This window comes from Mugil cephalus, chromosome 8 (assembly GCF_022458985.1).
Source record: "Mugil cephalus isolate CIBA_MC_2020 chromosome 8, CIBA_Mcephalus_1.1, whole genome shotgun sequence".
In the NCBI taxonomy this organism is placed as follows: Eukaryota; Metazoa; Chordata; class Actinopteri; order Mugiliformes; family Mugilidae; genus Mugil; species Mugil cephalus.
The window spans coordinates 6,977,121-7,001,391 of NC_061777.1; the positions used below are offsets into that span (position 1 = coordinate 6,977,121).

The 24,271-nt window shown below is 43.3% G+C and overlaps 1 protein-coding gene across 5 annotated transcripts in view; it reads left to right on the plus strand.

The window, feature by feature from the left end:
* Positions 1–4,490: 4,490 nt before the first annotated feature.
* slc20a2 (solute carrier family 20 member 2) overlaps positions 4,491–24,271 on the plus strand; it is a 42,165-nt gene continuing 22,384 nt past the window's right edge. Inside the window, exons 1-2 of one of the 5 annotated variants that reach the window (XM_047590896.1) lie at positions 4,491–4,808; positions 5,119–5,431. The gene's annotated coding sequence lies outside the window, so the exon portion shown is untranslated. Of the gene's footprint in view, positions 4,809–5,104; positions 5,432–5,500; positions 5,611–18,857; positions 19,997–24,271 lie in introns of those variants that run through there. The other 4 variants (XM_047590895.1, XM_047590897.1, XM_047590899.1 and 1 more) reach the window with 4 other exon arrangements.

A 24,271-nucleotide genomic window follows, 5' to 3' on the forward strand; every position in this document is an offset into this window, starting at 1 on the left:
CTGCCATTTTTTGGACCTTTCCAATCTCGCCACCACCATCTTCATATCATAACGGAAAACAAACGATATTCAGTATAAACCAGTACGCCGCCCTATCACAGAGTAATTCAAATAAGATCCCTGGTCAAAATATGAGCTGCAGCATTCTGTACAGAGTACACAGCTGTTACAAAGGCAGGCCACAAATAACCAGTGCTGGAAAGTAACTAAACAGCTTCCATATACTCTCGTACGTGAACTCCCAGATGGCTGAGAGAGGAGCTCTGGACCAATCTCATGTTTGGATGGTAAATCTTGTACTACCACCCACAGCGAGAACTTGCTTAACTTTGCATAAAGGCTGGAAATTGGGAAACTGCTAGTCTGGCTCTGTCCAAAGATAATTAAAAAAATAAATAAATTAAATCATTAATAACCACCTGCAACTCACAAATTAGGGACGAGTTCACAGACAAATATAAAGGCTACATGTACACATTTTGATGTAGTTCTACAACTTGTACAGGCTCCTGAGGGTGATCAACCTCATAATTATATCAAGGGACGTTTAATTTAAGAGTTAAATCACAGTCAATCAGAGGTTTTTTTTTTCTCCTGAGAATAAGTGGAAATCCCTAGGTAGTATAGGAGCATAGAAATGACAAACTACTACAGTTGTATGAGTTAGATATTCTATATTAATCTAGATGTTGTTATACTTTGACAAAAGAAAAGTAATGAATAAGAAGTTTACACATACAGCCACATTAGTAGCAGTTTAAAAGAATTTTAAAGACGGCTATTTTATAATTTGCCACAAGATGGCAGCAAATATTTAATGACTGAACCATGTTGGGTCTACTCAAAATATTTTTAATGAAGAAAAATGAATGTAGAACATCATCAGCATACATAGTTTAACTGTGAAATTATATAGGCTTGTTAAAAAGTTACAGTTACTCATACAGATTATAGTGATTGGAACAAAACAAACGATTCAACGGTCTAACTCAGAAGTGAAAATAAAATAAGAACGTGTTCAAAAACATTGCTGATGTAAGAAAATCAAGAAAAGGAGACAAGTCACTTTACAAGCTCGTGCTTGTTGGATGCATCAGGGTTGCACATAAGTATATAACTTTGACAGTAGTGGGTGGGGCTCACGTAGTGTCTCGAAAGTCAAGTTTATTTTTTCAATACTCCCGTTCCCTGATACTGATAATTACCTGGGAAAGAGAGTCGAGTAATAAGTGTTTACATACACAACCAGTAACACAAAGTAACACAAAAACATGGAACTGAGACCAAACTAAAGTTTTTTAACTCCTACTTCAGGCCAGTTTCTTCTTCTGCACAAAAGTCCAACCAAAAAGTTCAACCAACTGAACGCATGAAATAAACAAGTGTAAGCATCAGTAAAACTCAAGCTGTGCGAACGACAGCTTTAAACATTAGCGTAAACAAAAAGGCATGAAATATTAGACCGATAGTCTAAGTCCAAGCTTCCTCAAGCCTGTGGGCCACATCGTTCTATGTTGTTGACATTGAAGCTATTACATCAACTTGAGTTTTCTTGACTGTGGCGTGGCTGCAAAGAGGAGAAAACCCCTTGAAGGTGTGTAGCTCAACAGTTTGGTGCGGAGCTGCCCAAATACCATATATCTATTTAAATATACATGTGTCCAAATATTAATTCATCATGCATTATGTGAGAGTCATGTCCATGAACTCACACCGCCGCTCTGTATAAACTGAGGCAACCTCCCGGCCTCCAACACTTTCATCAAGTGGCCAAGTCAACAATCAACACCTGATTAATGCTAAAATTGCCCTGTAAGTCAATATTGTGTTGCGTCATTTGTCATTTGCTGCTACCCATAGCCCACAAACAAAATAAATCCATGCTGTGTGCGCTTGCAAACTTGCAACAATGATCCAGCCGGTTCAGGGAAGAACTAAATATTTATGTGGCACTTTTCTACCTATACTTACTTAAATACTTTACAGTCACGGTGACACATCTGCCCACTGAGTCACACACACACATACGCACGTTCACGCACCAGTGCCAAGATGTGGGAGCAACTCAGGGTTCAGGGTGTTGCTCAAGGACACTAAGGCGTGTGGTCCATGTACTTGATCGAGCCCTCTGCTTCATTTACAATCAGCTATTTCTACCTACCGAGCCACACCCTAAACAATCCCAGCTCACAGCAGAGTGCATCATGTGATCCGATTCGGATTTATTGCCGTTAAAAAGTTAAAGACAACAACAGCAAAAGAAGAAAGTTGCGAGGATAAAGTAACAGCCGCATCATAAACAACTGGTGAAAGCCGCACAAAAGGAGTTGATGATTGAAGCTCGGAACAAAGGCACGCACGGATACGCCGTTTCTGAATGATATCAGCTCGTCGCGTTCCTACTGTATGAAAGCACACTATTGATTTTAAGAAGCCATAAAGATTACACATATGGGAGATAAAGAGTGAAGGATTGTTTGAGTGGCGGGAGTGTATTCAGAAAATGTGGTAAACGCCGCGCCCAACCGAGGCTTGCCTGGACACGGGACTGCTAGACAATGTAAGCATTATCCTGTGTGACAAACACTAAGCTGCAGTTTACTTAATGAATGGCTCTCACGTATACGTATATATATATTTTTTTTTTTTTCTGTTTGCACATCCATACGTTAGTTCGGTCACATACCCCACTTACATAAGTGTCAGCAGGACATATACCTTTTTCCTTCAGTGGCAGATGTTTTTAATTAATTTAATGTTTTTTTTTTTCACATACCTGCACATCACAAAAACAGACTTTTTCTCTTTTTTTATATTCACTGCATATTTGTGAAATCAACAAATGTCCTCATTGAGGTTGGTGGTTTAATTCCCCTCCAAACAATCCGCTAAGATACTATATAATTTATCTTTTTTTTTTCATACCGAGTGCCTGTTCCCCGAAACGACGCAGGCAGCTCAGTCAGAATGCTGCAAACCGGAACGCGACGTGGTACGAGAAGACTCCGGGAAAGCAGCAACAAAGAGGATCAATTTCCTGTAACTGTGATGTAGATGTGATATTTGCTGTGTGACTGCTAGAGAGCAGACAGGACATTTGAAGCCCAAGATGCTGACCCTTCGGTATTTGGTCAATAAGTGCTGCTGTGACAAAACGAAAGGAGGAGATATAAATATAACTGAAATGATCCGTGCGAAGGTTTCTCAAGCATTTCTAGAAATGTTGCTTTGCCAATATTTACCAGAAGTTTGATTCGGCCTATTTGTAACCAGCCACTGTTTTCTGATTTGGATCAGGTTATTGTTTTGAAATGTTTTTGCACGTGTACAGATCAAAACCCAAGCTGATGTAGCACATAGGGATTTGAATATCTCTCTAGTCCAACTCTCTAGTCACTTTTAGCAAGACATCTCACTCTGTACAGCTGCTAATCTATCTCTCCATCTAGCCACAGGGAAGATAATTTGGTTCACCTTCTTGTGAGCGTTTGTGTAATTGTGCCAGTCCTTCAGGGCACGAGGAGGTCAGGACGTTACAACGTAAATGTATATAGGAAACTGGATGATAGCATTTCATTGAAGAAGATTGCTGTTGTATCCTCCACGGTAAAAGCTTTACAACGACCGTAAATCTGTTCTCAGAACTTTACAAGATTTCACATAATTATGAAGACAGGAAAAGTCCCATTAGATGTGATGCTCTGGGAGAGTTGGCCAACACGGTGGTAACGTATTATGGCTGCGGCCTTCTGTAGGTTGACAAAATATATATGGGTCCAAAGTGGAATAATAAATTTGGCCCAGCTATGCGTGGGATGAAGCTCACTGAGTCAGTTGTTCCACTGGCTGAAATGAGCAGACTCGTGTCTCGACAAGACCCAGCATTTTGTACCGATCAAAGGGGAAATGATTTCTTAGGTCACATGCATCAGTGCGTTTCACTAGTGACAAATTATAGGTAATTTCAAATTTAAGATCTGGGGGAGCTTTCGCTGTTGTGGTTTTTTGTCTTTTTGAGAAGATCAAATGTTAAAATTGGGAAAGACACAAAATTATTCAGTAAAGGGGATATTAAAGATCCACACTAAATTGTTTAAACAAAGATAGATCATGTCAGAACATCTGCACATTTATTTTGAAAAATACATTCTAGGCAATGACATGGAAAATAAGTCAAACATTTTAGGGGGAAAAGAAAAATATGTAATATTAAATAAATACTGCATATATATTTGCATGTAGTGAATATTTTTAAAGATGCACACAAATTTATTTCTGCATCCTTTATTTTTCCTCCGTGTCGGTTTTCGATAATTTTCCAACAAAGGCACAAAAATACCGACAGGGTTCGCGTTTGATTTTTCAATTACAAAACACTTGCCATTTAAACACGGCTGTGCGTAAACTTTTGTTTTTTCTCACTTTCAGTCCAAATCCGTGAAAATAACAAGTCTCTGCGTTGAGTTTAGCGTAATTACCCTCCAAACGACCCCTCCTCCATCCCTCCAATCCTCCGCCGTTGACTGGCTGGGCCGGTTACGTAACACATTTTATGCCGTGCGCACGTGGCCACGCAGTCATAATAGACAGCAAAACATAGATTTGCGATTAAACGTTGGGGGGAAAAAAGCGCACACTTTTGAGGTGTGGCCCGCAATCAGAGGAAGATTCGTTTACATTTGCGGTTGAAACAACCCCAATTTCCCACAACAGGCACGTGGGGACGGATTCCTGCGCTCAGAGCTGGTCCTTCAGGCATGAAATCATCCTCAGTGAAGGAAGATGACGGGAAAGCACAACCAGAACAGGTTGATTGCACTTAAATTAATTTCACTGCATTGTTCCTTGTATTAGAAATGGGGATTTAAATTCAAACTGGCCTCCTGGTAAAAAAAAATAATAATAAATAATAATAAATAAACAAATAAATAAATTAAACTCCCATGCTCGCACATGTAAGCAGTAATTATTCATCATAAGTACAAATATTAACAGTAGTACATCCCCCCATGTGGTGTCACCGTGCTCTCACTGGATTGTCCACTACGCTCTCCCACCCTCCCCTCTCCTTCCATGTCTCGCACCCCCTCCCCTCTCCTCCCCTCCTTCATCCCAAAGCTGTCATCCTGAGCACTGAGGCAGCGGCAGCGTTGAGACGACGGTTCAATCCCCTAAAACGCCCGGATGAGAGCAGCAGGCGACATTCAGGGCAACATGGTCGCATGAGCCAGCCGAGCGGAGGGCAACCATTCCGGGAGGGGGGGCACGACAGCCACTGCTGGAATCTGACATTTTCGACGCAGCCCACGCAGGACGGTTCTGGGAAAATAACAGGCACAGGCAGATAAATACATAGATAGACAGAGGCGTGGAGGCGCAGAGGAACGGCACTTTCCCCCCTCTCTCTCTCTCGCGGTGTCCTATTTCGTCGGTAAGTACATTTTGTTTGACAAAAACGCTGCCCATGTGTCTTTTTATTCCCTCCTTCTTCTTCGTCGGGGGGGTTTCCGTCTCGTTGAGCCACTTTTTTTTCCCCCCCCTCCTCGCGCATTGCTTCTTTGTGGCGAGCCCTCTGCGCGCGGGGCTGCACTTAAGGAAGAGCAGGCCTGGGTAAGTGTGTGAATACGGCGTGAAATAGACGCGTGTGGGGGGCTTTAAATCGGCTGCTGCAGCTCGCAGCCGCGGCGTCTTATCTCGCGTGTTCGTGTCGCTTCCTCAGACGTCGCCGCACATTGTTGCGTTTCGCCGTGGAAGTGGTTTTTATTCTGAACGCGCTCGGGTTATATTGTTGCCAGTGAATGGGGCTGCTGCTGCTGCTGCTGCACGTGTGTGTGACTCCACACGCGATAGAGTACCACGATAGCATTGAGTCATGTTCTGTCTGTGTGGCCGGCCGGGCGTTCCGTGGCTCTGGACCGGTTTAGGAAAGAGTGAGCAAGGCTCCGAGAGCAGTGAGAGTTTAATCGTTTGGTTGTTCGTTACACGAGTTCATTTCCCTCTGTTGAGCTTTTAGAGCTCGGAGACGCTGTTTGACGACAAGGCGGGTCGGCGACTGGGCATGCGCACTGTTCCAACTCCCAATACCGCCCCGTCGCCTAGAGATCAGAAGTTGAGAATAGTTTGTCCTCAACATCTCAGAAAAAATGACTAGGGTCGATTCTTCTGTCTCAGTCAAGGGCGTCAGGTTTGTTATTGTCTCTGCTGCGGTTTTCTATTATTACTCTTATTGACAGAGCAGACCTGTTCTCCTGCAGATACGTATCACGTGCCGGTGTTGACCTGGCCTCCAGATTCACTAGATCCCAAACTGATCATGTATCCCACAGAGGCCCCTCCCCTCAACCCATAGGACCCATAGGCCCCCCACTAACAACCTTCTGTTGCCAGACACCACAGGACGCCCTGAGAAGGCCCGTGTACAGGAGTATGTTTCTGTATCACAAAGGAAGGAAAGTATATCGGAATTTCAAAATAAAAGATGCTTGATGTAGAATAAGCAACAATTAGTTTTCTGTTTACTTGCGTACGGTTTGGGGCCGCTCTTTAACACTTTTGTACGTGGGGCTACCTGAGTAAGACGCACAACATTATTTTGCACATTTTGGTCGTGGTTAAAACGCAGAAAACAACATTGTAATCGCACGGATGATCTAATAGTCAGCTGTTCTTCAGCTGGTCATATCCACTCCTCCTTTTTATATTGCGCTATACTAAAGATGTGTCTTGGCTCACAATGAAACTACAAAGAAGTCAAGCGCAGCCAAGATAGGTATTTGCTGGTTAACTATTAATCTGCTTTCTCAGATAAGGAATAGTGAGAAAGAGAAAGAATGCTGATGATACGTCTCCACCTGACGTGCGTCCCCCTTTGCTTTGTTTCTCTTAAAAAAACAGAGAAACTGGAGCATCAGAGCTATTACGCCACAGTGACTCGTAAAGTGGAAGAAATGTTGATTGCCTTGCGATGTCTGGCCTTAAAGGTCGTAACGCAGATATGGACGTGTATTATGATAAGATATGCGGATTAATGACTTCCCGCTTTTTCTGTTTTTGTTTTCTTTTATTACTCACTTTTATGCATTATGTCTGCAGTACAGTCTGTGAAATCCTCCTCCTTCCATTCCTTCTTAAACCTGTTTACTTGCAGCTCCTCCCGCCCCCTCATGATGTCTACATCTTAAGTGAACTAACGCCTTGACTCCACATTCACGCAGGGATTTATAAAAAAAAAAAAAAGTAAAATTCTTACTCTGTCACAGGTGGATAAACCGCTGCTTTGCATTTGAAGCCGTCCGATTTGCAAAGACAGCCCGCTTTTCCTCAAAACATTTCAGTTGAACTTCTGACTCCGACTTTGCCAGAGAGGAAAATAAATATTAGTCGCCCTCTTTCCTTCCTTTTTTTTTTTTTTTTTTTTTATTGAGCCTTCATTAAAAAATTTCCATCACTATCTTATTTAATGAAGGTGGGTTTGTGGATTGAATCAGTTCCTATTTGACTGTACTTTGACCTGCCTTTTGTGACCATAATCCTTTGGGGAAAAAAAAAAAAAGGGGGGGAAGGCAGGGTGATTCACACTAAATTGTCAGTTCCGTGGCGACAGGGTGCAGCCGCAGCTTCGACCACATGCTCAACAGAGTCTCTCTTCTATGCTAACCCGTAAATCCAAAAGCCTTCAGGATAGGCACAGAGGATTTTAAATGAATTTAAGCCAGACAGCCCATGCTTGTGTTTTTGAAAGCTCCAGTCTTGTAACTAACTGTCAGTGGAAAGGGGGAGGAGGGGGGAGTATTAGTGTGCATGGAAGAGAACATGTACATTGCGCAATGTTTTCATGTTCAACAAGATGCTGAGAGAGCAGACAGGTTTTCATGGGAGTGCTCTTTCCTGGTGCACTTGCGCTGCAGGTTTACAGTTTCTAAGGACTTGGTGCCATCTTCGACTTCGCCATTAGTTCCAGATCAGTGTTAAAGTCACGTACGTCCCTCACGCGTCGTCACCACGACATTCTCGATGTGCAGTCAGGTCATTATCTCGCAGCCTCTCGTCCGTGCCTTCCTCTTGTGTATCTTTTATATGTTGGGCCTTCTAGACACGTGGCTGTGACTTTCAGAAATCTAGTGTAGCTAAAAACCAGATTTTGTTTGAGATCACACAGCTTTAACAGAGTTTAGTTACGTTCATTAATCGGTCCGAATCATGTGCACCTGAAAAAAAAAAAACCACTGTTGCATCATAACTTGGTGTGTAAATATCAGCTGATTGCCAAGATGTTTGCCATATTAATTAAAGGCACACAGACGTCCCCATAAAGCATCGCACCCTCTGATGAAGTCACTCGGACCCCAGAGGATTAGAAAAATTGTAATAGTAGTTTTAATTAGTTAATGATGTGTCCATGTTGTGTACACAACCTGTTCCTGCAGCCCCCGAGTGGTGAGAATCCGCTACTACATGTGAGCACGTGTAACTGTCAGATACTGATCGATGTTGGATTTTTGAATTGATTACACGGTTACTTAAATAATTAATTAGAAGAGAAAAAATAAAAAGACGGCTACATTATGGTATATTTCAGTCGGTGCCCTCTGGTGGACAAATTATGTAATAAATGAAGTATTTCTAAATAGTCTCAAACACACTTTGTTTTTGTCATATTACTACTGCCACTAACCTTTATCTGCATTACTGATAAATCTCCTGATTGTTTTATCCGGTGATTGATTTCTTTATATATATATAGACAAAGATAATCGTACCAGAATTGGGCAATGCCACTGGTGACACATTCAAATTACTTGTTTTGTCCAATAGACCTTGACAGATAGAGCTGATATTCAAAGTTTCAGATTAATGTTTATGTTTTTCTTCAGAGGTGACTTGACTGATGAGTTATTTTTCAGATTAGTTCTGTCAATAATCTAATTAACCAACTGTCAACTTTGCCCTGCAGTTCTTTGTTGGCCAACAGCAACAGCAATAAACGTGTTGGTATTCCAAAACGTGTCGTATAATAAAGATTAACTAATATTTAACATAGTTGTTGTAGTTGTTGGTGTCCTATAATAAAATATAAAAGCTGACAGAATTCTTACTGTGACGATTTAGGTAGCGTCAGTTTTTTTTTTTTTTCCAACATTGTGGACTGTGAAGTAGATCCATCTATGGAATTATTGTTGAGCTTATGACAAAGTGTTAGTCTGGATTATTTGCAAAGGAAATTGGCTTAGAGGCATTCTCACATCAGACAAACAAATCTGAGGTCCTGCCAGGACATTGACCCAGCAAAATAAGTCCATCCCCTAACACATATATCCATATCTACGTGCTACTCTGTTGAGTTCAGTGTTGATACTAGATGAAAAGTGACAAGCAACAAGTCAGTAAAGATGTATTTTCCCTACAGGAATAGTATGTCTCACTCTACTCAAACCCATATTTCTCAGTTTCCCGGTGTCACATAAACGCACCACGCATTTATTGATCTGTGTGGTTCTGAGAATTTATATGCGCAGACTTTTATAAGCACAGAAAGACGACTTTAATGAAGTTGAACGTTCAGATTTGTGAATTTGCAATTCAAAAAAAGTGCACAAAGTAATAATAATTATTCAAACCTATACCTGTATGTGAATCTCACGTTTCACTTGTTCGTCATGGGACTAATGTCACTCTATAGAAATGGTTCCCGACCTTGCAGATGCCAACATAAGCGAGAATAAAAGCAAATGTATGCGAAAATTTGCTGGAGCCTGTTCTGGTTTCCATGATGGTGGGGCCCCTTGCAGGCCGGCCCTTCTGCCAGTGGGTGTGTCTGTGTCTCTGTGGGCGGAAGGGCAGTTGGCACTGAGGCTGGCAGTGTCGCAGTCAGAGAACAGTCTGTCTCTCTGATCAGCCCACCTCGCCCTCAGAGCACAATCACCCTGTTATGTCTGAGCCCTCCTTCGCCATGGCAACATCACATGATAGCGCAGAGAGTGTGAATCTTCTTGCTGTGTGTGTGTGTGTGTGTGTGTGTGCGTCTGCTTCATGTCTGCTTGGACCTCAGCGCCTCCCCTGTTATGTCTGAGACTCCTTCCTTATGAACATCCTGATAGCGCAGGAGTGAGACTTTGTGTTTTGTTGTGTGTGTGTCTGCTATGGTCTGTATAACGCTTGTTTTCCACTTTTCTTTAACTGCTGTTCATTATATTGGCTTATAACCCTAATTTCTTTATTAATGGTCAAAAGGTCAAAACGAGCACACTGGAAAGTGTTGCTGTCTGTGGCTAATGGAGAAAGAAGCCGGAAACAAATGGAAGCCACTTGAAAATGGACATTTTTTTTGATCATTTTAAATTGGGTTTTGCTTCAGGGTCATGGTGTCGTTAAAGCTCGGGGAAAATAATCATTTCCATTTCAGCTCTTACACAACTTTACAACCACTGGTTCAGTTTTCCCTCAGAGTTTAACCAGATCTGAATTGTCTGGATGTAAAATTACTTGAGGCTGCACTTATTCACTTACAACACTTGTGGCTTGTACACATGAATATGTATGCAGCTTGTTTCTGGGCTCTTCTCTCTTAGCTCCGAGCTCACAAATGACAAAAAAAAATGTTGCCATACCATAATTCTCGTCTATCTTCTTCCTGTTACCGCTGTCACGTAGGTCTGCATTCTTCTCCGCACCATAAGTAACACTTAATGGCTCGAAATGCAGATTTTTTTTTTTTTTTTTTACTGACATATCTTCACAGGATGATTGTGGTATTTTTGTAGGTTTCTTCTCTTCTCTCTGACAAATATCTTTTACAGCCAGCTCCGCCTCAGTTATTTAATCACGCTGCCAGCCATAGGCTTCCTGTTAGTGTTCCTGTCTCGGTTGCTTTGAAGCAAGAGACCCTCATTTAAAATCGCAGAGTTATTACCTTATTAAAGACCAAACCTCTGGGATGCTTCCCATGAAAAGGGGGAAACCGCGTCGGCCTTACAATGAAACAATTATCGCTAGTTGCATCGTTTTCCCTGACCTGTTGTGTGTTTTTTGGCCCCGTTTGCACACTCCACTCGGGCCATGAGAGCCGTTTTGTAGTCTTTCTGGTGGCCTTCTGTGAGCGGCAGGGTCTGTATCAAAGCGCTGTCACACAGAGCGCCTCTTGTTTGGGTGCTGGCCTGGTGTTAACTATGCTAATGACGGGCTTAGTGCTTTACTGTGAGGCGTTGTGGTTTTATTTATGGAAAGGAGAATGGACATTATTTTCTTGTTCTACCCGCTCATGCACTTTTTTTTTTTTTTTTTGACTTTAATGAGTTATTGTGGCAACTGAAATAGTAAAGAAAAGACATGGGAGAAGCATGAGAAAGGCTATTTCTGGGATACGGTTAATCTGTCAAAGTCAAATATTACTATATTTGTGCGTGTTGGACGCAATGTCCCCATGTTACCAATAAACCCGCGAGCCCATTTTCACTCAGAATTATTGGCAAATCTGTGCCAATGTAATTAGTGCTGAATGAAATGGATAAAAAATATTTTTAGAAACTAATATTGCTGAATGGATTTGATTTTTAACCAGGTGCGCCCTCTCTCTGTCTCGCTCTGACCAGCTCCGACCTGCTGCGTCGATAATGTTACCGCCGATATGCATTTGACTGCACGGATGGGCCAGTGCTCCATGTAAGGATGAGCAGCTTGCTGACTGGTCACTGCACACACTCATGTGACGCTGCTATTTCTAGCCAAATCATTCCTCCTCTCTGCTGCCTTTAGCAACAAGAGCGACTGCTGGATATGTGACACCTCAGTAAAGCAGTGGGGGCAGTTGTCGGGAACTGTCCGGGGGTATCTGTCCCGAGGCCACCTTGTTTGTTGTGGATGAACTAGGCGGAACAATGGCATGCCGGCTAAGTGAGGGTAAACGATTCGGCTTCAGATACGAGCGAACTGAAGGTCTGTCACGTTGTCGCTGCGCAGCTCACATCACTCACCAGACGGCGTCTGTTCGTTTTTTTCATGGGACGCGCTGAAAAGAAACGCACGTCAAAATATTAGCTGATTAATGCGCCTCTGACTTGAACCCTTCACCTCGCGGTCCATTCAAAAAAATCCAGCTGTGGCAGTAGTTTTGTAACACGGGATTACATTCCCCCGTGACATCAGTATCAATATGAGTTGTTTGACATGCACGAAGTGGTTCTGTCTGGAATTAAACAGAAGAAGAAGAAAAGGTTTATTTCTGCAAATTTTATTAACAGCACTGAATTCATTCAGTAGAAGAGGACACCCAAGAGGGGCCGAGATGGGTTTCAGCAGCACTGGCTGCACTGATTTTTAACTTCATTATTTATTTTAGACTCTTGTTTGAAAAACTGGTTGTTTCGCCAGCTGTGTTATGTGGGTTGATGCCTCAGCTCCTGACTGCACTGGTTTACAGCAGAGTATTTTTATCAACCATTGTTAAAACTTTAGTCTGTACGACTTTGACGTTAACAGCGTTCTTTATTTTCCCCCAGCTTGAGATGCAGTGGTATGGTTTTGAGTATAGTGTTGCATTGACACTAAACCGTAATATATTATTAAGCTCTACATGCGTCCCCCCTCCTTCATTTTACACAATAATTGATCTGGGTATTCAGACTGAATGGTGGGTGTGATTAGTGGTCTAATACAGGTCTCATTGCCCTGGTTTTTAATCATGGCAAATTGTATAATTGGTCCCTTTTAGATCTATGCTAGAAATGAGAACCAGTTTGGAACGGAGCCTGGAAAGCACACTGGCACCGAAAATACTTCGGTACTACAAGAGACCTGAGGGAAAACACTGAAAGTGGTGCGTGCATGGAAAATAAGCGGGACCTGTCCTTGAGCAGAGACGCTTTTCTGGGGTAATGCCGGCCCAGTAAACCAGACAGGGATTAAATATCGTTGAAAATCTCCAGGGTCCGCTGTACTGAACGGGGGATGACATCTTCATAATGTCTCACACATTCCAGCTCGGGCCGTGGCTCTACAGTAAGAGGCCCCCGTACAACCTCAGTCATACTGGCTTACACCGGCTTCAGTGTGAACTGTAGTCAACAAACTTGTCAACATAATCTTAGCACATAAACACTTGTTTAAGGCATTCAAAACATTTGATACCAAACTATTAATCAGTTGTGCGCTGAAACTAAGGTTTGAAATAATTAATTCTTCTGAGGCTGTAATTTAATTTTATATTAACATTATCTGAGTGAGCTGTAAAGTTTAATTTGAATGTGAGGCTTTATCTTCTCAGCAGCATTAGCATAAACGGCTAGCATGCATAGCAGTCCACACCAGATCAACGCTAGCTAGGTTTACATGGATCAAATGACTTCAACTTGATCACATTTTTGCCTTTACAAACCGGGATGCATCAGCCCGAGTAGAAGTTGTCAAGAAGTGGAGCATTGAATCTGCTACAAACATAATGTAAGAAGAAGAAGAATTGTTCCCCAACTTTATTGACAACACTGTGTGCATTTAAAAGACAAAGATGACCAAGATGAACCCACGATCACATTAGCTGTGAACTTAATTGGCTGCATTAAGCTCTTACGTGGTTATTAGATGCCAATATTTTCTCGATCTGATTGAATATATGTTTCAACTGATGCAGTTAAACAACATCTTTTTTTATTATTATTCAGATTTTGCTGTTATTTTTTTGGGGATACTTCCTTTAATAAGCAGATTTGTAGACTGATGCCAATTATGTTGCTCATGTATTGTTGTTATAAATGTGCTACCTCATTTTATTATGCAGAAACATGGGACACTTTACTTAAAGTTTGACTGATACATTTACCAACGCATGCCTTAATAAATCAAGGCCGATGCTAAACCCATTGGTTTGTTAGCATAGTGTAAAACAATTTAATGTTTGTTCAGATTTATATAGCCCCTTATTTCCTTATGGCAGTGAAAAAACAAATTAACACACGATGATTTTTTCACTTTTAATGATGCTATACTGGAGTTTTATGCAGCAGCAAAAGCGACAGTCAAGGAAAAGTGTAAGGCAGATGACTTCAGTAGCTATCGGCAGCTATCTCAGCAGGGTCTTAATCAAAACAACGGCAGCCTACAGTTTCCAGGAAGTGAAGTAACACAGGCTGAAAGTGACAGCAGTAACTGCAGAGTGTTTAGACTTCAAATAGCATTTATAGCAATGGAAATACTTATTAAATTCTAGTGGCAGCTAAGGAAAGCAAAGGGGGGGACTCGGGCCGCATTGTGCCCCCTCCTGGTCGGGGCGAGACGATGTTGTGACTTGAGGCGACCGGTTGGAAAAGTCTCGAAGAAACGATTGAAACGATCCAAAAGGATTAGAAGTGACCCGGGTAAAACCTCCCCTCCTCCCCGTCGTACCCTCCATCACCGGAATACCAGCAGGCCACTTGTCGCAATGGCTATCCTTCAGCGTCGAGCATGCTGCGACAGCATTCAGACACAAAGAAAGTAGCACACATGCCAAACACCCTCAAAGGATGCCGAAAATATCTCTCCCTGGAGTCGGCACAGCAGCTGTATTAGAATATTGTAATGACTGTGTGAGCTGGTGTTACAATGCAGGCGGAAAGAATCTTGTGTTTATCAGCTTTGATTGCAAGTACTAGTAAGGCAAAATTGCAAGGTGCAGCTCGACTTGTAAAGTGCCTGGGTGGAACCTGATTTGCAAAAACTGACTGGCGGATGCAAAGCGAGCACCACTCCTTAAAGTTGAAAAGTACAGCGTGTTTGTGTGCGCCGTGTGCTGTAAATGTTCAGTGCAACCTGCAAACATGTGACAGATAACGCCGGTCACACCGTGTTTACTGTGTAATTTTAAGATTAAGCCATTCATTCTCCAGCCGTAGTAGCAGCAGCGTAGACCTCCTCCCAGGTTATATGTGTGTTGGCCACTGTCTGAAGCCTCTGGACTCTTCAGTTTGTATCTTCGTCAACATTTTGGGTTTTTTGTTCTAAAATATCAGCCGTTGCACAACACAGTATCGTCAGTGGCCTAAAAAATCAGCTCCTGTGCGTCTTTCTTTTATTTATCTTGGTTCCAAACTTGAATTATTATTTCTTTTTATATATCCTCCGGCTTCATGAACTTAAAAATAAACCTTTTTGAGACCCCTCGATGCGATTAAGGCCTTTTGCTGAAGTCGTCATGTGAGATTCCCCTCCCTGTTGCGACCCCTCTTAAGTGGCGTTCTCTGAACTCGCTCTACGCTCTAAAAACTCGCGGCACATTTTTGCACATTTACCTTAGATTTCGACGAGGATTATCTGCTGACTCACTGACTTGCGGACCTAATCCAGCAGGCCCCGTGTCTTTTCTTCCGCTGTGCACCGTGCGCTTAGGTTAAATGCATAATGACGTGTGCATGTGTGTGTCTCTGTGCGGAGGCCTGGCATTCCTGTGAAGTGGTGGCAGAGCACAGGACCCTGTGTCCCCCCCACCACCACCCCACCACCACCACCACCGCTACGTGCGCACAGCAGCAGGTCTAATCAAAGCACTCCATAATACTGTTAGCTGGGTCATGTGCTGGAAGCCAGGATTAAGAGCAGGAGGTCACAGGCCACTAGATCCAGCTCAGGAGGGGTTGTTCACTCTCATTCTCTTTTTTCCCCTCTCTGCCTTCTTTCTCTTTCACCCTCTCTTCCCTTTTTTTTTTTTACCCATCTTTTAACCTCACGTGGCGGATGAAGCCGTCCGAGGTCGCACGCTTCCGTCGCATCGTAGTTCCCGTGTCCACGCAGATACTTTAAACTCTGTTTATGTGTCTGACAGTGTACTGCTTTAACCTTTTACCCCACGCTGGTCCGCAGGCAGGATACTAGCACCATGTAGAACTTTCCCAGACAGCTCGCTCTTCCAAAACCCTGCGAAAATATTAACACGTGCATCACCGGATAAAACAAGCTGTTATCAATTTAGATCGCTTGTTTGTTTGTTAGTTTTTTTGTTCTAAGCTGTCGCATTAAATCTTTTGCACAGTATTATAGGCTAGTAAAACATGAAAGCATGTATCCGTTCTTAATTAGTTGCGCAACGCATTTATGTGTCTTTTTTAAAAAGATAATAAACTGCAAAATAAAACAACTGTTGATTTAGAAAGTTTTAAGAGTTTCCACAAAACGTGTTTCTGTGTTTCCTCACGCCAGGATTTTCTTTTTAAATCGTCCATTTTCTCAGTCGTATGTCAGCGTTTCCAGAAGTGCCGAGCATTTTGAGATCCTCACTCCGGGCACTTTCAGCGCTCGCTAATACCGGCACCCACTTTGTCCCAGTAACACAGTTTAATACCACGCAGCATTGCCAACTGTAGATTACCAGTCTCGGCTGTCGAGAAAGTGGTAGAAAGGTTGGCGGCCCTGGCAGCCGCGCGTGCTTTGCCAGTGCAGCATTTCCGCGTACCCGCACCTAAGCGAAGCGCCTGGGGGGTTGGGAAGAGAAAAGAAGACGAAGGACAGGGGGTTGAGGGGACTCGATTTGCTCTTGGGTACCTATGCTGATTCGCGGAAGAGAACTGGAGCTGTCCGGCTAAAGCTGAGTGTGTGTTGGGGGGGGTGTCGGGAGGAGGGAGGAAGGAGAGGAAAACAGAGAAAGGGTCAAGGGTAAGATGACTCCCACACTCAGGAACATGGACACAGATGGCAGAAAGAGAGGGGGATGAAAAAAAAAAAGCCAGACTGCCACCAGAAAAAGCCACGGTTAGTTGGTAGGTTGCAACCCTAATTGTGTCGGTCATATGACGTGAAGCCCGGCCAACAAAGCTGGGCCCCTGACTGTTGATAACAAACTAGCTGACTCCATATTAGTCTTGTGGTACATTTTGATTGGTCCATTAAGACCCCCGCTGTGAGCATTGGTTATTCTCAGAGGTGACTAATAGTTTCTGCTAGGCTTAAAGCATTATTCTGACTACTCCGCTCTTTGTGTTGCTTCTATTTTAGCCTCAGTGCTTTTTTTTTTTTTTTTGTAAACGTGTGTGTGTCTTTGTGTGTGTGCTCAGCTGATCCTAACACAAAATGGACTCGGCTATTGTTTGCCCTTTATTACTTGCATTGTATCGATCTAAACCAGTTTCCTTTTTTGGACCACCTCGAGCACAAACAGTGTTAAGGACAGTGGAAGCAGCGTCCGTGTGTTATTTTAAACAGTCGTACTGACACTCGTGTTGGGAGGAGTCGCTTCAGACACTTTGCCATTTCAGGGTGAGGGAGTCAAACCCGTGCACAGTCGCCGCTGAAACCAGAGAGAGCTGACCTTAAAAGAGTATTTGAACATAAGGCTTACACAACTTCCAAAGCCACGGGGAGGCTCAATTGTTTGCTGTTGTACCAAAGCTTGGTTTAGTGTTGCTAAAGGCCGGGATATTTATTGAGTGTGAGGCTGTCATTTATAATTTTGTCACTCTGTGTCACTGGATTGCAGATAATAGCTCGCTGTCTGAGTTCACAGAGGGATTTGATGATTAAGTGTCAAACGTTTAAATCATAGACAGCAAATACTAATGTAACAGGTTTTATGAGAAGTATTTAATTTGTTACTATTGGCTTCAGTGACTGAATAATAGTTCAGTCGAGTAAACCGAAAGCTCAGGGAAGTCATTTGTGACATGCCTGTGTGCTGGAGTCTGTTTGCAGGTGTTTGAACAAACACCTGGGAAAAGCCTTTTGTGACTGCAGATGTGTCCGTGTGGAGCAGGATTTTAGAAGAGTTCTAAAGATACAGAGTTTCTTATCTCGGCTCAAAGTGCACAAAAATGTCCGTGCTCATCCAGTTGCATTGTGGGTAACCACGGCATGAGAAGAATGCAGGCTTTTAAAATTATAACTTTGACTTCATCATCCTCTTAGTTCGCTAAATGACGATGGATGTGTGCACCGTCTATTTCATTATTTACAAAATGTGGGTTTCCCAGTGAAAGAAGAAGTTTACATGACAGACTTAACTGTATTATTTTTATTCAGAATTTCATATATACACTTTTAAGACCCCAAATTACATTTGTCCAAACAATACTATACTATAGTTCACTGTACTTAAATAAAATTACTGGTTTAGCTGCAGGCCCACATGTATTTTGCACCAAATCAACCTTAAGATTTGCGAGCTCCTTAGCCTAGATGCTAGTCCAACCAGCCCCACCCAGAATGGGAAAGTTGGTCTGGTGACAAAATCTCTTCCGGGCCAATCTAAGGCTTTGAGAGGGCTTTATACGATGGTGATGGATAGTAAAGTAACAGCAATGTACTTACACACATCATCTGAGAGCGGTGGAGTTGAGTTTGTTTGCAACAAAAAAGGGCTCCGTCTCACAACTGAATCCTAATTACCACGCGGGGGAGAGAAAAAAAAAAAGAAAAAAGAGTGACCTGCTTCTTCACAGTGTATGCAAACACCGAACTGATTTATGTACCAGTGTGTCAGACTCTTTGAAGATGGTGCTGAGAGCTTCATGCGTCGTTGTTGTCATTCTTCAGCGACCCCCTTCCTGTCCGCGGAGTTTGACTGGTCATAGCGCTGCACTGTGTGTGTGTGTGTGTGTGTGTGTGTGTGTGTGTGTGTCTGTTTGTCTGTTTGGGTTCTAGGAGACAGTGCTCCCTGCTGCGTAGCACAGAGTCAGAGGCAGCAGGTGCAGCTGACGCAGATAGGCTTTTAGCAGGCAGGGCCAGTTGGGGGACAGAAAGGGAAAGAATGAGTGAGAGGCGATAGAAGAGAAAGCCACAGGAGCTCAAGCACACGATCAGACCCCTTGAATAGTGCTGGACACATTAATTTGCCACCACTTTTTTTTTTTTTTTTTTTTGTAAGTCTTTGTATAGTGTGTGTGATAACAAAGGGAACAGGACCTCAACGGCACCAGCCACAAGAGACTGTGTCTATGGCGTCAGTGGTGTTTGTGAGTAAATGAGTGTTTTTAAGTGTGTGACTTAAGTGTTACAAAGATTGAGCGGAGATTGTGGTAGAAGGAGTTGTCGGGTGGCAGAGATGCAGTCACATGGTAGTTCTAAGGTTGTTGCTGTTTAGGATTTATCTTGCCCTTCTCTTTGTATCATCACTGAAGTGTTAAATACGGCTGAAGAGACGTGGACTACTGTTGTTTGGGTATTTTCTCGAATGCAGCGACTCTACTCCGCTCTCTTTGTGTTGACTGACTGGAGCCCCTATCTGTGCCTGCGGAGGCTAAGTGACATAAAGACATACTGTTCAGCACGTCTTTGAAAGGGACAATTGTGGCAGAGAGGGATGGATCGCGTCTGAGCGACGACGCCGAGGCGGCTTGTGTTCTCGTGCGTCTCGGTTCGTTTCATCACGCTGAGTCCTCCGCAGTAACCGTCACACTGCCGCTTTCCTTTGTGATTGTCGGTGCTCACGTGAATCTCACCTACTGCTTGACTGGAGCGGCAGAGAGGAAAGGTTTGCCGGATGCCCTTGATCCGTACAAACTCGCCTTTCTCCGGCTGAGAACTACATCCACGCAGGTTCATCTCCTCTCCTTCTCATCCCCTCCTTCGCCGCAGTCATTGGCTGCCTCCCCTCCGTCTGTCCGTCCTCCCCGCACACAGACAGCCACTCAGCGCTTCGCCTCGGCTTCTCCGACATTTGTCATTGGCTGGCTCGCGCTGCGAATGCAGATACGTTCCTTTAAGAGGCAGTCTAGACTCGGCTGCCTGCTCTCCTCTCTCTCCTGCAACACCACCACAACCTGCTGATTTCCCACTAAGCCTATTTCGCTCCTTCCCTTCACTTCTCCTCTCCTCCTGTCATCCAGTTACTCTCTTGCCCTCTCTCCTCATAATTTCATTTCCCATCAATCACGAGCTCAGCCCCGCCGGCCCATTTATTTATTTATTTATTTATTTTATTTATTTTTTCCTCAGCGTGCCATTTCCTTCTGCCCGTGTTTCTCCCCAACACTGTCATTTTGTCTTTGACATTCATTCATCTCCACCACTTTCCCACCTTCCACTGATGTGAGGGGACTTGAAGGTGAGTGGAGCTGATTTTCAGGCTTTAAGGCTTCTCTCTACTTGCTTGCCTGTAAATTTCTTGCTTTAACCATTTCTCCCCCTCTGTAAGCCTCTGTTGATGTGAGCATCCTGCGTCCTTGGTGGCACAGACTGCAGTTGCGTATGATTCAGGTGTTTAAAAAAAAAAAAAAAAATTAGCCAGCACGGGTAGAGAGCCGACGTGAGTCATCATCTGACACTGCGTGTACTTCATGTCCTAGCTCTGCTCTTTTCATCTAGTGCTTAGACAGGAAGGGTTAGTTACTCAGAGCAGGAGGGGGGGGTTTGGATCAGTGTGTGTGGATAGTGCAGCTGCGTGCCAATATAGACTGTAGCTCGTGACACCGTGTTTTGCACCAGCTGTGGCTGTGGTGCAGTGGCATCTCGGGCAGATTAATGAGCAGTGCACAGCAGCGACGGCAAACTGTTAGAGAAGTAATCGCAGTAAGTAGTTTGCACACAGGTTTCTCTTTCCAGTCCGTGGCACACAACGCAAGCCGCCAGGGACCGATGCTGTAACGGTCTAAATGCTCGGGCCATGGCAGCAACGTAGCAGGACAGTTTCTACAAACGTTTTACTTGAAGCGGCCACAATCAGTGTTTTTACGATACAAATTAACCACATGATGATTCAGCTAAATCACTCTCTCAATTTGGTATTGGCTGGTAGAGCATTCAGAAAATAAAGAATCGAGAAGTGGTAGAGACCAAAAACAGAACTAAAAGACATGAGTCAGACTGAGATAAGGAGGATATGTGCTATTGTGCTGTGGAGTTATGAATAAGCAGCAAAAGGTGCAAGATTTCCAGCTTCAAATTTCAGACTAAACGAAGACCTAAATTAGTCATAGTTGCCCATGTTGTATATTTGTGCGTGTCGGTGTTCTTATGCATGCGTTCTGTTGCCTCAAGAGCACGAATCAAGAGTCTTTGTTGACATTACGAGAACACAACAACATTTTGCAGGGACCCCTGCGTAAAGGCACACATAAATACACAGACATTTAAATAACACTTATGAATCGAAACAAAAACCTTAAAGTAAAAAATATGTACATAGAATCGATAGTTACTATAACAATGTACATAAAGTGCATCTTAGTGCAAGTTCCAGTCTACGAAATATTGTGAGCACTATGCTTGACAGTGTGTTACAGTCCTGTTAAAGTGTTTTTATATTGGCTAGTTTTCTTAGCCACCAACACTCGATTTCCCTTCTCATTGGGAACTAGTTTGGGGTCAGTGTCTCTTTCAAAGATGCTGCCATTGAGTTGCAATTGGTGTAATTGCAACTACAGACTCTACGATGGCAGAGAAATTATCAAGTGTCAAATGGCCAATTAGAGGAAGAAGTCTTGGCGTTTATGATATTTCTGATACTAGAACTTGAACTGGACAACATTTACACAACTGAAAAACATGATCGCAATCCCTCAAATAAATGTGTCAAGTCACTCCAAAATCCAAAATATTGTTAGATATTCTTCTCATGTGAAGTCCACGTCTTCAGATCTCTCGCTGTCATGACGCATACTAAAGCGAGAACAATGGCAGCCGCCTCAGACTTCGCCGGTGGTCTCACATTCAGCACCTTGGACAGCGGTTGAGACACATTTTTATTTACTCGGATAGAAAAGATTCACCTGAAACGAAACAGTACCCAGGATGTTACATGAAGTAGGCTACATCCATCGACTTTCTTACTTGACAATAGTGATGATGAGTTAATTATCCAGAACCTGCCAGTAAAATCACATTAACCTGTGCAGGAAAACCAACAACGTCCGTGTTTATTGAATTTAAATTTCACCGTGGTTTCATTTTAAACACACTTAATTTCACTGTGTGCCAGAAAAAAACCCAGCTGTGGGATTTAATATTTCAGATGAAAACAAATAATTTCCCGAAGTAATCACGTCACACTCCATCCTACTTCCTCTTAGCGCTATGCACATTGTCGCACATCTCTGCTAAAAGATAAACTCAAACAAACGTATTACATATTCCCTCCACTGCTGCCCGTATTCAAATTAGATTCAGCACATTGCTGTTGCACCTCCACCGTATTTGTTCTGCATCCCAATGACCAGGGAAACGGAGACATCACGGCACAGCGCATTCTTACCAGATAGAGCAAAACAATTACGATCACCAGCCTGTGAATGTGCATTATGATGCTGTTGCCTCCCCGGCTCTGTTTCATGCTACTTATGCAGAGCACTTTTCAGATGATTGTATTGCGGCTGAAATTTTCATTGCGAGTAGATTGCAGATAAATTACAAAAGGAGCGAACAGGATGAGGAGAAATAAAGTGAAAATGCAAAATGAAGGTGATGGGGATTCATGCTAAAGCCGCGCAGCCGTAGCATCTGTCTGCAAGAAACCAGTGTGATACGAGCTCTTGTTTGAAAGAATCTGATTCTCTAGTAGACACTGTGTTCTCTGAATGGATGTGGGAGCCGCGAATGTGTGTATAATGCAAGTCAGGTAGGATTGCTGACTGGTGCTCAAGGTCATAACGTCACACAGTGCACCTCTCTGTATGTGACTGCATTTTCCGCGTTAGGGCTTTGCATTTTCACGCTTTTACAAATCTCGCAGATAATTAACCAGGTGTTGAGAGCACAGGTGTTTGTTTTGTAAGTGCGGAAACCACTTGTGACCCACCCCATGGTCCCGTTTTATCCGTCGATCATCAGCGAGCCTAAGAAAAAGATGAAGAGTTTGCTCGAGGGATGTCAGAAACACCAATTTGCCGTTTGTTAAACATTCGTAGTCTCAATAGAATATTTCAATATATGTTGCTCAAACACCACCGGGGCCTGCAGCTGCCTTTATCCGATTCTACATTTAACTGCCAGCCTTTCCTCCCGCTTCTAAAATATATTCACGTTCGATATCTGGGATAACACTGCCATCCCGTTTGCGGAAGCACAGGATTAGATGGTTAGTGGAGCTGGTCACACAGGCCCTACGCTGATGATGTTGCTGCTAAATAGTAAACATGGGACCAGCGCAGGAACACATTTGCCTGCAGGCAGTAAGTTAATTTAATGCACTGTGGAATTTGTAGTTAACTTCTTCCTTCCTGCATTGCCCTATTTTGCAAATCGGATGAGACAGATATATTGTTGCGCAGTTCAACTTTTCAACCGGCGGTTTAACTGTCACTCATCGAACACGTTCTGTCTGAAAAATGAACGGTTTTAGTAGTGAACCACTTCAACAGGCACATTTCTTTAGTGTGTCACGCATTGATGTGTTATTGAGCTCTGCGTCGTCCGGGCTCCCGGTCTAGATTTCACTGCATGTGTTCGACCACCTCCTGCAGTCAGTCTAACAGATGCCCAGGCCGCCTTTCTCTGCGGTTTCGATTTTTAGCTCTTGGAAAAAAAAAAAAATAGTTTTTATGTTTTATGTGCACGACTGGGAGCGGTGGCATGTGAGCTGGTGTCGGTGTGTTACAGCACGATGAGGTGTCCAGAATGCGCCGAGCGTCCGGTGCAGCTGTCGCGCCGGGTTTCCTTCTTTAGAAAATTGAAAGACTTGATTAAACGGGCCTGGCGCTGGCGTCCTCTCGCTGTCGTCTTCGTCAGGGGACACGTTGGACACGTTTCGCCAGTCCGGCTCCTCTGCTCGGTGGAGGCTCCTGTTTGACTTTGGAGAGTGCGATGCGGTCCTCTTGTGGCAGCGTGGTTCCCCGGGTCAAACATTTACACAGTGTCTCGTTAGTGCTCCAACCTCTGCCGCTGTTGTTTACAGGGAAAGTCTCAAAAGTGTTGGTGCTAAAGAGGAAAAGATTAAGTTCTTAACTCGGTCAGACGTTTAAATGAATATATGGAGGCTTTGGTGACCTGCGTAATCTTGCAGACTTCTTGTCTTGTGAGCTAATATATTTTCAAGCAGGAAAACTAAAGGTGACATGAAGCACTCAACTAAATAAGAAACGACCTAGGACTAAATTGTTATTTTTGGTTGCAAATGATTAACTTTCCAAACCTTTTAGCAATTACCTTGAAGGACAAATGTTCCAAGAGTTTAGGTTACGGTCTCAAACCTCTTTGTCTGTAGACTATTTGACACAATGCTGTGATCTCTCTTGGATAAAGGCAGGTAAAAAGGAGAATATTCCCTCAAGGATTAGTAAAGCATGGAATAATTTTTAGTCTCTGTCTTTTTTGAGATGTGCCAGCCCCCGATCTTTGATATAAAAGGGATCTCCGGAGAAACCTGTTGACCACATCACGCTTTTCA